The 11,337-nt window shown below is 43.2% G+C and overlaps 1 pseudogene; it reads right to left on the bottom strand.

The window, feature by feature from the left end:
- Positions 1–5,278: 5,278 nt before the first annotated feature.
- On the bottom strand, positions 5,279–6,342 carry LOC117557897 (annotated as a pseudogene).
- Between the last annotated feature and the right edge of the window lie 4,995 nt (positions 6,343–11,337).

The raw sequence follows: 11,337 nt of genomic DNA, 5'->3' as shown, positions 1-11,337 counted from the left end.
GGACCGACACGTGTTTGTTTACTTGGATGACATCCTGATCTTTTCTAAGACACTGAAAGAACACGTGCACCACGTCCAGGCGGTTCTCAAGAGATTGCTCGAGAACTCGCTGTTTGTTAAAACGGAGAAGTGCGAGTTTCACACATCCTCTGTCTCTTTTCTGGGATACATTGTGGGACAGGGGAGTATCGAGATGGATCCTTCCAAGGTTGATGCAGTCACTTCCTGGGCGGTTCCAGAATCCCGGAAGCGGCTACAACAGTTCCTCGGGTTCGCCAACTTCTACCGGAGGTTCATTCGTGGATACAGTACCTTGGCCGCTCCTCTCACAGCCCTGACCTCCTCTAAGGTTATGTTCCAGTGGTCCTCCTCGGCTGAGGAGGCGTTCCAGAACCTTAAGGCCAGGTTCACCTCCCACCCCCCATCCTCCGAGTACCCCGATCCTGTAAGACAGTTTGTTTTGGAGGTGGATGCCTCTGATATGGGGGTGGGAGCCATCCTGTCTCAGCGAGCAATGAACAGCCAAAACACTCCATCCTTGTGCTTTCTTTTCAAGGCGTTTGACTCCAGCGGAAAGAAATTATGATGTGGGAAACCGGGAGCTGCTAGCAGTGAAGTTGGCTCTGGAGGAGTGGCGTCACTGGCTCGAGGGGACCAGTCAACCTTTCCTGGTTGTGGACCGACCACAAGAATTTGGAGTACATCCGGGTCGGCCGCAGACTGAATTCCCGACAGGGCTAGATGGGGCCCTTTTCTTCACACTCGGTTCAATTTCTCCCTCTCCTACCGCCCCTGGTTCTCGGAACATTAAGGCTGACGCTCTTTCTCGTCAGTTTGGAGAGGGAGGTAACATTCCCAGGGCTTGGACACCATCCTTCCGACTCCTCAGCTCGTCGCCGCCCTCATCTGGAGGTGGAGGAGAGGGTCAAGGCGCCCAGCAGGACCAGCCGGGACCCAGTGCCTGTCCGCCGAACCGCCTGTTCGTTCCGCAGGACGTTGAGGTCTGATGTTATCCAGTTGGCTCATAACTCCAGACTCACCTGCCATCCTGGGATTCCAACGTACATGGGAGGTAGTCCAGCAAAGGTTCTGGTGGGCAACACTTAAGGAGGACACAGGGAATTTGTTAATGCCTGCCCTGTTTGCAATCAAAACAAGTCTTCTCACCAAGCTCCTGCTGGTCTCCTACGACCTCTGGCCTATCCCTCATCGCCCCTGGTCTCACATTTCTCTGGACTTTGTTACTGGTCTGCCACCGTCCAACGGACACACTGCCATCTTGACGGTGGTAGACCGATTCAGTAAGATGGCCTCATTTTGTGCCGATACCCAAGCTCCCCTCAGCCAAAGAGACGGCGGAGCTGGTCCTGCTCCATGTGTTCCGGCTCCATGGGCTGCCTACTGATGTGGTTTCCGATCGTGGTCCTCAATTTACCTCAGTGTTCTGGAGGGAATTCTGCACGCTCCTTGGGGCCACGGTCAGTCTGTCATCCGGTTTCCATCCGCAATCCAACGGTCAGACAGAAGAAAGAACCAGGAGATGGAGACGACCTTACGCTGTATAGTCTCCAAGAACCCAGCGGCCTGGCTAAACAACTGCTCTGGGTCGAGTACGCCCACAAACACTCTGGTCAGTTCGGCCACCAAGTTGTTCCCCATTTTCAGTGTGCTTACGGGTTTCAACCCCCCTCTGTTTTCCAGCCCTGGAGAGGGAGGTTACCTGTCCGTCCGTCCAGGCTTTTCATCCGTCGTTGTCGACGGACCTGGAATCAAGCCCGGAGAACTCTCGTTTGTTCGGCCAACCGGTACGCCTCCTCTGCCAACCGCCGACGTTCCAAAGCACCTGTCTACCAGGTGGGCCAAAAGGTATGGCTTTCCTCCCGGGATATTCCTTTACGGGTGGATTCGAAGAAGCTTGCACCTCGATTCATTGGACCTTTTGAGATTGTCAGGATAATCAATCCCGCAGCAGTAAGGCTAAGGACTGCCTCGGACTCTGCGGATCCATCCCACCTTCCACGTTTCCAGGATCAAACCTGTGCGAGAGAGTGCCTTGGTTCCTAAGGTCCCTCCCCCACCACCGCCCCCGGATGATGACGGCGGGGGCCTACGTACACTCTCCGACGACTTATTCGTTCCCGTCGCAGAGGAAGAGGAGTCCAGTACCTGGTGGACTGGAAGGGTTACGGCCCTGAGGAGAGGGCTTGGGTTCCAGCTCGTCATGTGTTGGACCCCCGGACTCATCAGGGAGTTCCATCGGCGTAATCCTGAGCAACCGTCTAAGACCGTCACGTCGACGGGCAGAAACACAGGGAGAGTCTCTCCTCTTACCGTCAGCTCTTCAGAGGAGGACAGCGAGGGGCCGGCTTCTGATGAAGACGCAGATTCCGACAGGGGGCAGGAGAGGGAGGCCAAAAGAACTTTTTCAGATGAGTATTAATCCACCTCCCACCCTCCTCTGTAGATTAGCATTTAGGGACGTCAGGAGCCGTCCATTAAGGGGGGGGTTCTGTCATAGTCTGCCTCCATCATTCACCAGTAGTTTTCCATTCACCTGTCTCACCTGTTTTCCACACCCACTCATTAGCTCACTCTCTTTCTCTTCTGCACCCATTAGCTTCTGCCAGTATTTAACCCGCACCTTACACACCACTCTTTGCCAGATTGTACTTTGCCTCAGCTTGTCTTTCTCCGCGTTTTGAAACTAGATTGCCTACCCGGTTCCGACCCTGCCTGTCCTCGATCTGCCTGCTTCTGCCTGTTCCCCTGATCCTGCCTGTCCCTCGACTATCCTGTCTGGCCTGTTATCCGACCCTGCCTGTATCCCCGCTGACCGCCTCGCTTACTCCCCTGACTCTCTGCCTGTCCCTGACTCACCTTCTGCCCGCTGTCCTCCGGTGCGTTAAACTGCTCGGTTGGAATTCCTCAGATCCAGTGGAATCTCCAATAAAGTTTATTACCACTTCTCCTTGGTTCTCGAGTGCCTGCATTTGGGTTCTCCTTAAGATTGTGACAATAACATTTTGAAAAATAAATGATTTGTTTTGTTTGTCTGTTTTGTTTGCAAGACTCCTAAAGGTGACAAATATAACAACTACAGTAACAAACTGAGATAGATGATTTAATATGAAAACCATTAGTGAAATGCAGTGAAGAAGTGTTTCACATAATATCTATAGTACATTGCATAATCAATGTATCAATGTGAATTTGAAATCACATGAATACACACCAAATGATACAGAGCTGATCACATATCATTTTTAAAACCATTTTTAGAACCAAGTCATTTTTAGAACCAACTCATTTTCAGAACCATCTTACAAAGCTATTGAAGCTAAATAAACTCGTATTTGTCACCCTGTCCACAATCTAGGATAGCACATTTTAAAACAATACTGAGAAAGCCTAAACATTTGTTAAAAATTGACATGTTAGGTTTACATTTATAGAGACTTACATAAAAGTAGTCCCCATAATATCGTTAAGGAAATGTGAACACCATATTAAACTAGTTCAAAACAAATATTATACTAAGTATTAATTGATGCTTTCATATTAGCGATGAATGTCTAGCTGCCGGTTGGTTCCAACACAACAGCAGAGCTTTGTGCTTTAAAAGCTACTTTCTGCTTTACACAAGAGGCCAGTGGTTCTCTTTCTGTCTCTCACCCCTCCTGACTTTCTTGCAGCTGAAAAGCTACTTCCTTCTGTAAACAACAACAATTCATTTTACATGGATCCTCAATTGGAACAGGATCTGTTTGCAAATCTTTATTACAATTAAAATTATTCATTTAAAACTTGAAACAGCCAGAAACAGTGTTTTCCACTAACTGATGTAACTACTTTTAGTTAAATTGACTAGCTACCTAAAACTGATCAAATAAAGCCGAAATATGAAAATCGGAATACAAATATTAAGAACTTGCATTTGAAGTCTGATATCCAGAACCTGTTTTAAAGAAATACTGAGAAAGAGTAAACTACTGTTTAAAATGTAAATGGTTATCCTATGTTTACAGAGAATCATAAAAATAGAACCCCAATATCCTAAAAGATACTGTAAGCAATTGCTGTTAATGTACAGCCAATTTTCAACACTAATCTACTGTATTCATGTAATACGGTTTTGTACTGTAGTTAGTTAGCAATGCATTGTGGGCTGGCCAATGTGAAGCAGCAGCACAGGGACCCTAAACAGTATGCTAATATTTGAAATTACAGAGTACACAACAGTATTTTTGGGAAATTGGCGGTAATATTGGGGCTGGATAAGAAACGTCATTAGGAGAGCAGCTTCTCCAGAGAAGGACGCATTTCGGAGGACATGTGCGGATCAACAAAGAAGTCTATCAGTGTCTGATTTATTCAAATAACAACCTTGTAACTGGGAAACACTTAAATGCTACATTTAAAATGTTTACAATCCATCACTAAATTCATGGCAAACCAATTTTAACATGCAATAACACTAAACGACATTAGTTGCATTGAACTGATCTTTTTAATAAGTTGTACTTACAATTTAGTGAGAAACATGGGCTTGTGCTTCACTGAGTGCTTTGTCATTCTCGGTGACAGGGAGGCAACTGCAGTTATTACACTTCGCGTTTTGAAATATGTACAACTCAAATAAAATAAATAAATCAAAACAACAGTACATTAATTAAATACATTTGACATTTAGCTTGAGCTGGCTTTATACTTTCTTATGGTATTCAAATTGGAGCTCAAGTAGAACCTTTACCCATGTATTTAGCTAGTTCTGAAAGAATAATCAACATTGTGCATAACAAGATAAAGCACTATCTAACACCTCTATCAGCTGACCGCCACAGGCAGGAACAGGGAGACACAGCAGCCCAAGGTTGCAGGCTACTCTGAAAAATATAAATCATTATACTGGTTTGTTTAACACCTGTATGTTTACCACATCATTCCATATTATGTTTTTTCATAGTTTTGATGTCTTCGGTATTAATCTACATGTAAAAAAATATCTAAATAATCAAAACCTTCGAATGAGAAGGTGTGTCCAAACTTTTGACTGGTACTGTATTCATCAAATTTTTTCAAATGCTTGCAGCAACTGTCATGGGGGGGCTGTGTGTGTGTGTGTGTGTGTGTGTGTGTGTGTGTGTGTGTGTGTGTGGTGTGTGTGTGTGTGTGTGTGTGTGTGTGTGTGTGTTGTACATTCCTGTTTTTTTACTTTTTGCACCACAATTCTTTCTCAATGTTCTTCCAATGAAACTGAAACCCTTAACTGAACCCTTAATATCTTTAAGGACATTTGATCACCATCGGTTAAACTAGTTCAAACAAATATCATATCAAATATTAATTGATGTTTTCATTTTAGCATTGAATGTCTAGCTGCAGGTTGGTTCCAACACAACAGCAGAGCTTTGTGCTTTAAAAGCTACGTTCTGCTTAACACAAGAGCCAGTGGTTCTCTCCTGTCTCTCACCCTCCTGACTTTCTTGCAGCTAAAAAGATCCAAAAGATGCTTTCGCCACTTTTCTGAGAGCATATACAGAATAGGGTTCATACAGCAGTGAGAATAAGCAAGTACACGACAAATACTAGAGGCTATCATCAGGCGTTGCCTTGTAAAACAGCTTTGAGGGTTATAGGACATGCTTATATGCAAAATCATGTAAGGTACCCAGCAGATGATGAAGGCAGCAACTATACATAACACCACCACTACTGTCCTGTGCTTTCTTCTGTTTGAAGCCTGCAACACTGTCTTGAGGATGGCAGAATAGCAGAAAACAATGATGGATAACAGGAAGAAGAAGAGCAGAGACACTGCAAGTTAAATGCAAAGTCCACATGGTATGCCACACACCGAACGACCAACCCAGTCTATCACCGTGACTCTAGTAGCAACATATACAGAAACAGAAATGCTGATGATCCATGCAGCTGCACAGCTCAATGCTGCAAACCTCTGCCTCCTTACTTGTTTCTTGGCATGTTGTGCAGCACCACAGTTATGAAACGGTCCACAGTCATGGCAGTCAGTAGAATGACGCTACTGTACAAACCAACAATCTCTGTCACTGTCACAAATGTGCAGGCAAAATTACCAACGTCCCAGTCCTGCAGCCAAGAGACGGCCCAGAATGGATGTGAGACTGTGAACATCAAATTGCAGCAGGCAAGGTTCAGGACAAATAGATTTGTGACATTTTTCAAGTTCTCATAGAGATAGACGACATATAAGAGAAGGCAGTGTCCTATGATACTGAGGATGAAGATCAAAATATATGAGGAGCCTTGAAAAGCTCTCCAAGTGAACAGCAACCCAATAGACTTCAGGGCAGTAGTCTTCATATCCGATGTTCACAGTGGAGTTGTTGAATGCCATTGTAAGTTGTTTTCTGGGAAACATAAGCGAGAAAAATGTAATTGGCAAATTGAGCAGATATCTTTAACCTTCAGTAAAATGTTGTTTTTAAAAGTAAATCCTAGAAAAATATAACAATACAGAAAATAATTATGTAGTAAGAACATTGCCCTTAAATATGGAAATCAATTACAGTAAATATTAAGCAACTTACCCATAACAACGACTGTCACTTCATGTGGTGAATATGATTGTGACGGAGAGGTTGAGCAATAAAAGAGAAAACTCATGCAGTAACTCCGCCTTTTGTTTTAATTTATTCAGAGTTGTTGCCTCATTATTCCAAGGAAGGCATGACTACACTATAAAACAATGTTTTTTTACAGTTTTTATTGTATTTCATAATTACAGGAAGTCATATTACATTTACAAGAATAAACGGTTTATTGAAATGTGTGATGTATTTTAACATAAAAAACCTGTAGAAATGGAATACATTATTTATCTGTTTTTTAGCAGTTTTTAAATGTGAATTTAACCCAAAAAAAAAAGTTATGATTGCAAGAAAATGTATGAGTAAAGAAATAAATATTTTGTAATTTTGCTTAATTTAACAACACATCCTCACTCCCAGGTCGGCCTATGTTGACCGTTATGTCAAGTCCCCTGTCGGCTTTTTCCAACGCAGGGGGGGGGGGCCTTAGCGGCCATTTTCAACGCAGGGGGGGGGCCCTTAGCGTCCATTTTCAGCCTTTCCGGGATGTCATATGCTTCTATGGATCGCTCATGGAAGCACGGCATTCGTTTGTGTCGGCTGCCCTTAAAGGCAATGTGAGCGTCCATTCTCATTGGATAACGGAGAATTGTACACCCGGAAGTAAGTATTCCCCTTACTGTCGATTGATTTTACAGTGATATCTGCACTACTCATCGACTAAAAAACACCAGATTATCCTTGTTAATTACACAACATTGATTGGTTTAAATTGTGTGCAATGCTTTTGTATTTTTCCCCTTCGATTCGGAGAAACAAATATGTTTTCGGAGTAAAGGATGGCAGAAGACACTACACTACCCAGAATCCCCAGCTATCGTTTGGACTACACCATGTGCTCTGTTTGACGTCACGTGATCTTCAAATTTCTCCCTGAAGAAAAAAAAAACATGGCCGAACTTCGTTTTATTCTCGATGGAAAATGCCTATTTTAAAGTTAGTTTGACCATTAAAATGCGTTTTGATGTCATTTGATGCGAGAAATATGAGTTGTTATTTCAGATTATGTGTGCAGTGGATGTACATGATCTTTAGTTGCTAGTTATTACGAAGATTACTTCAGGAAATTGCGTCCATAACGTTTTCATTGTTACCAAGGTGGTTGCTAGGGACACTGCTATCGATATTATTTCTGTTATGTTGTGTAACTGTTTAATGGTGTTATCTGTATTGCTACCCCCTTCCCCGTCAATGTATAGTGTTGGTCCACAGCGAAAACATATTAGTTTAACAAAATCCGCATCTAAAGATAGCCAACGTTATTTTCCCCTGTGCAATTCCAGTCTCACATCTCACAGCACATCGTCATTAACAAATAACGGAAACAGACCGAAAACATTTAAAAAAAAATACAATAATACTTTATTCCGAGTGTGCTTGCTTTTCTCTTTGGAAGTCATCACATAACGGCATTGTAATACACGGTTCGGCTGCATTAAATATGACATATCTGCCGTAGTTCTGTATTTATAGAGCCCTGATGAGAAGACTTCTAGACAAACATGAGGAACTGAAAACGTGACGTGGATCATAAATATATCAGCCATTAAACAACATCTTACATTTCTTTTCACACAATACGTCTCCTTGCAGTATCAACACTAATTCGGCTGACTTTTATATTTGATCCAATTGGTAGATAGGCTGTATTTACACCATAAAGGTGCACACCTGATATAAAGGGACACCTAGTGGTTAAAGCATGTTATTGAATTTCATTATTTTTATTATTAGATATTAATAGGATCCCTATAGTATATTAATTACTCGTTATTCTCTACTAATAGTTAATTAAAGACTGTATATAATGACTATTTTGCACATCCCTTTCAAGATTTCAAGATTTTCTGGGGGACGCGGTGGACCCGTTCAAATCCAGTTTTGGACAGTCTGCGTGGTTCCATCCCATTTCAAGTGCTGTTCGAGGCTCGGCGTAACCCTCGGAGCACACTCTCCAATCACAGAGCTTGAGGACTATCACGGGGTTTGTCAAACAGAGCACATGGTGTAGTCCAAACGATAGCTGGGGATTCTGGGTAGTGTAGTGTCTTCTGCCATCCTTTACTCCGAAAAAACATTTGTTTCTCCGAATCGAAGGGGAAAAATACAAAAGCATTGCACACAATTTAAACCAATCAATGTTGTGTAATTAACTAGGATAATCGGTTGTTTTTTAGTCGATGAGTAGTGCAGATATCACTGTAAAATCAATCGACAGTAAGGGGAATACTTACTTCCGGGTGTACAATTCTCCGTTATCCAATGAGAATGGACGCTCACATTGCCTTTAAGGGCAGTCGACACAAACGAACGCCGTTGCTTCCATGAGCGTCCATAGAAGCATATGGACATCCCGGAAAGCTGAAAATGGACGCTAAGGGCCCCCCCCCTTGCGTTTGAAAATGGACGCTAAGGCCACCCCCCTTGCGTTGGAAAAAGCCGACAAGGGACTTGACATAACGTCAACATAGGCCTACCTGGGAGTGAGGATGTGTTGCACTTACATGTGACAATTGTTTTCACTTCCTACTCACTTGCCCAGGAGCTTCTGAAGAAGAAAGTGGCCCTGCATGGTAGGGACCATCAGGGCAAACAAGCCTGAGCTTCCCCCCAAACTGAAGCAGACTAAGCAGAGAGCTGTCTTGTCATCTGTGTTTGCATTCACAACCACCACCACAGCAGTCAGCTACATCCCGCGGCGGGGAAGAAATGTCCTACTTCTGAGCAGCAAACACAGAGAGCCAGCTGTACATCAGGATGACAAGAAGAAACCACAAGTCATCATTGACTACAATCGCTGCAAGGGTGGCGTGGACAACCTTGACAAGGTATGTGATTATATGCTTTTATTACTATATGAATTGATTCCAAACGTAGTCATTTATTCTCACTGATTGCATGTGTTTATTTGAGATAAACAGATGTATTTATTATAAGTGCTTATTATTCATTAGACATATTTCTTGCATTTATATAAATAATGAATTATATAAAATACTTGTGAATGCTGGATATTTATTTATTTATATTCAATTTTTTTCCTTGATCGTTTGTAGGTGGTCAGTACCTACAGCTGTAGGAGGCGGACACTTCGGTGGCCTCTTGTCCTGTTCTTCAACTGCATTGATGTCTCCGCCTTCAATGCTTTTTGTGCTGTTCACTGCAGTAAATCCCTCCTGGAACCAGCAAAGAACCTACAAACGGAGGTTGTTCTTAGAAGAGCTGGGGAAATCCATGATGTCCTCACAGATCATGCAGAGAAAGCACCCCCCCGCGAACAGCAGCTGCTGCTACCATGGTAGTGGAGTTACAGACCAATGTTGCTGCCCTCGCAGAAACCACAGAGACCGCCATCACCACTCGTGCCACGGGCTCGACCAGAAGGAGACGTGTGTGCTGGTTGTGCACAGGCCTAAAAAAGAGGTCTTCTACCACGTGCACCAAGTGTAACAGGTGCATGTGTAGAGAGCACCAGGTCCCATGCTGCAGGACCTGCTGGTCTGCTGCTGGAAATTAGCTGAGCTAAACTGAACACACACCACCAACACACACACACACACACACACACACACACACACACACAACACACACACACACACACACACACACACACACACACACACACACACACAAACACACACACACACACACACACACACACACACACACACACACACACACACACACACACACACACACACACACACACAACACACACACACACAACACACACCACACACCACACACACACACACACACACACACACACACACACACACACACACACACACATACCTCACCAACAGACAACAGTTTGTCCAGCTGGGGAACCACAGGTCAGGGTGTTCTCCTGTTTCACTGGGTGTCCCCCAGGGGTCAGTATTGGGTCCACTCCTATTCATCATTTACCTCCTCCCACTAGGCACAATCCTCCGTCACCATGGCATCCACTTTCACTGCTATGCTGACGACACGCAAGTCTATATCTCAACCCAGAGCCGTATAATAGAAGAGTTACGACAACGGAAGTCCAAAAACGGTTATCGTCACGTGGTTCATGTAGACGAGGATCGTTCCCCGGAAGTTCATGGCGGGCAATGTGAATGCACTGATAACAGGAGATAGAACTACGATTTTTGGTAATTATTAGTGAATAAAGGTTTTGATTTGCAATATTTATACAACAAATCGATATGTGTATGTATTTACATCAATATGTTTAAAAAAATAAAATAGAATTTGCTAATATTAAGTGATAATATTAGGATTAGTGTGAACAACTAGTTTACATGGTAGGCTAACAGTGCCTTGGTTTAAAGAGCCTGTTGCTGTTTATTTATAGCTTTGAATTCTTTAAAACCAATATTATCTTCTTAAACTTGTATGGTAGTCAGGAGCATCACTTTCTAATGTTTATTGATATATTTAGAGGGAGGGGATCTAAACTAATGCTTTAAAATTCAGATTAGATTAATGTCTACCATTTTCTTAAATTCATGGTAGTTTCAGTAATCCCCATGGTAATTGAGGACACAAGTTATTTAAATGACTAATGTCATCTTTATGGCTTTCAGAAAGGACAGGAGACCGACAGGTGACTATCAAAGGACTAGCAGCAGCAGCATGATGATGATGATGTTAAATGTGTTGTTTTAGGAACATCCATTGCAAATACATGGAATTCAATAAACATTGAATAGCATATCAT

Source organism: Gymnodraco acuticeps, unplaced genomic scaffold (genome assembly GCF_902827175.1).
Source record: "Gymnodraco acuticeps unplaced genomic scaffold, fGymAcu1.1, whole genome shotgun sequence".
Lineage (NCBI taxonomy): Eukaryota > Metazoa > Chordata > Actinopteri > Perciformes > Bathydraconidae > Gymnodraco > Gymnodraco acuticeps.
This window is presented reverse-complemented; position numbering and strand designations above follow the sequence as displayed.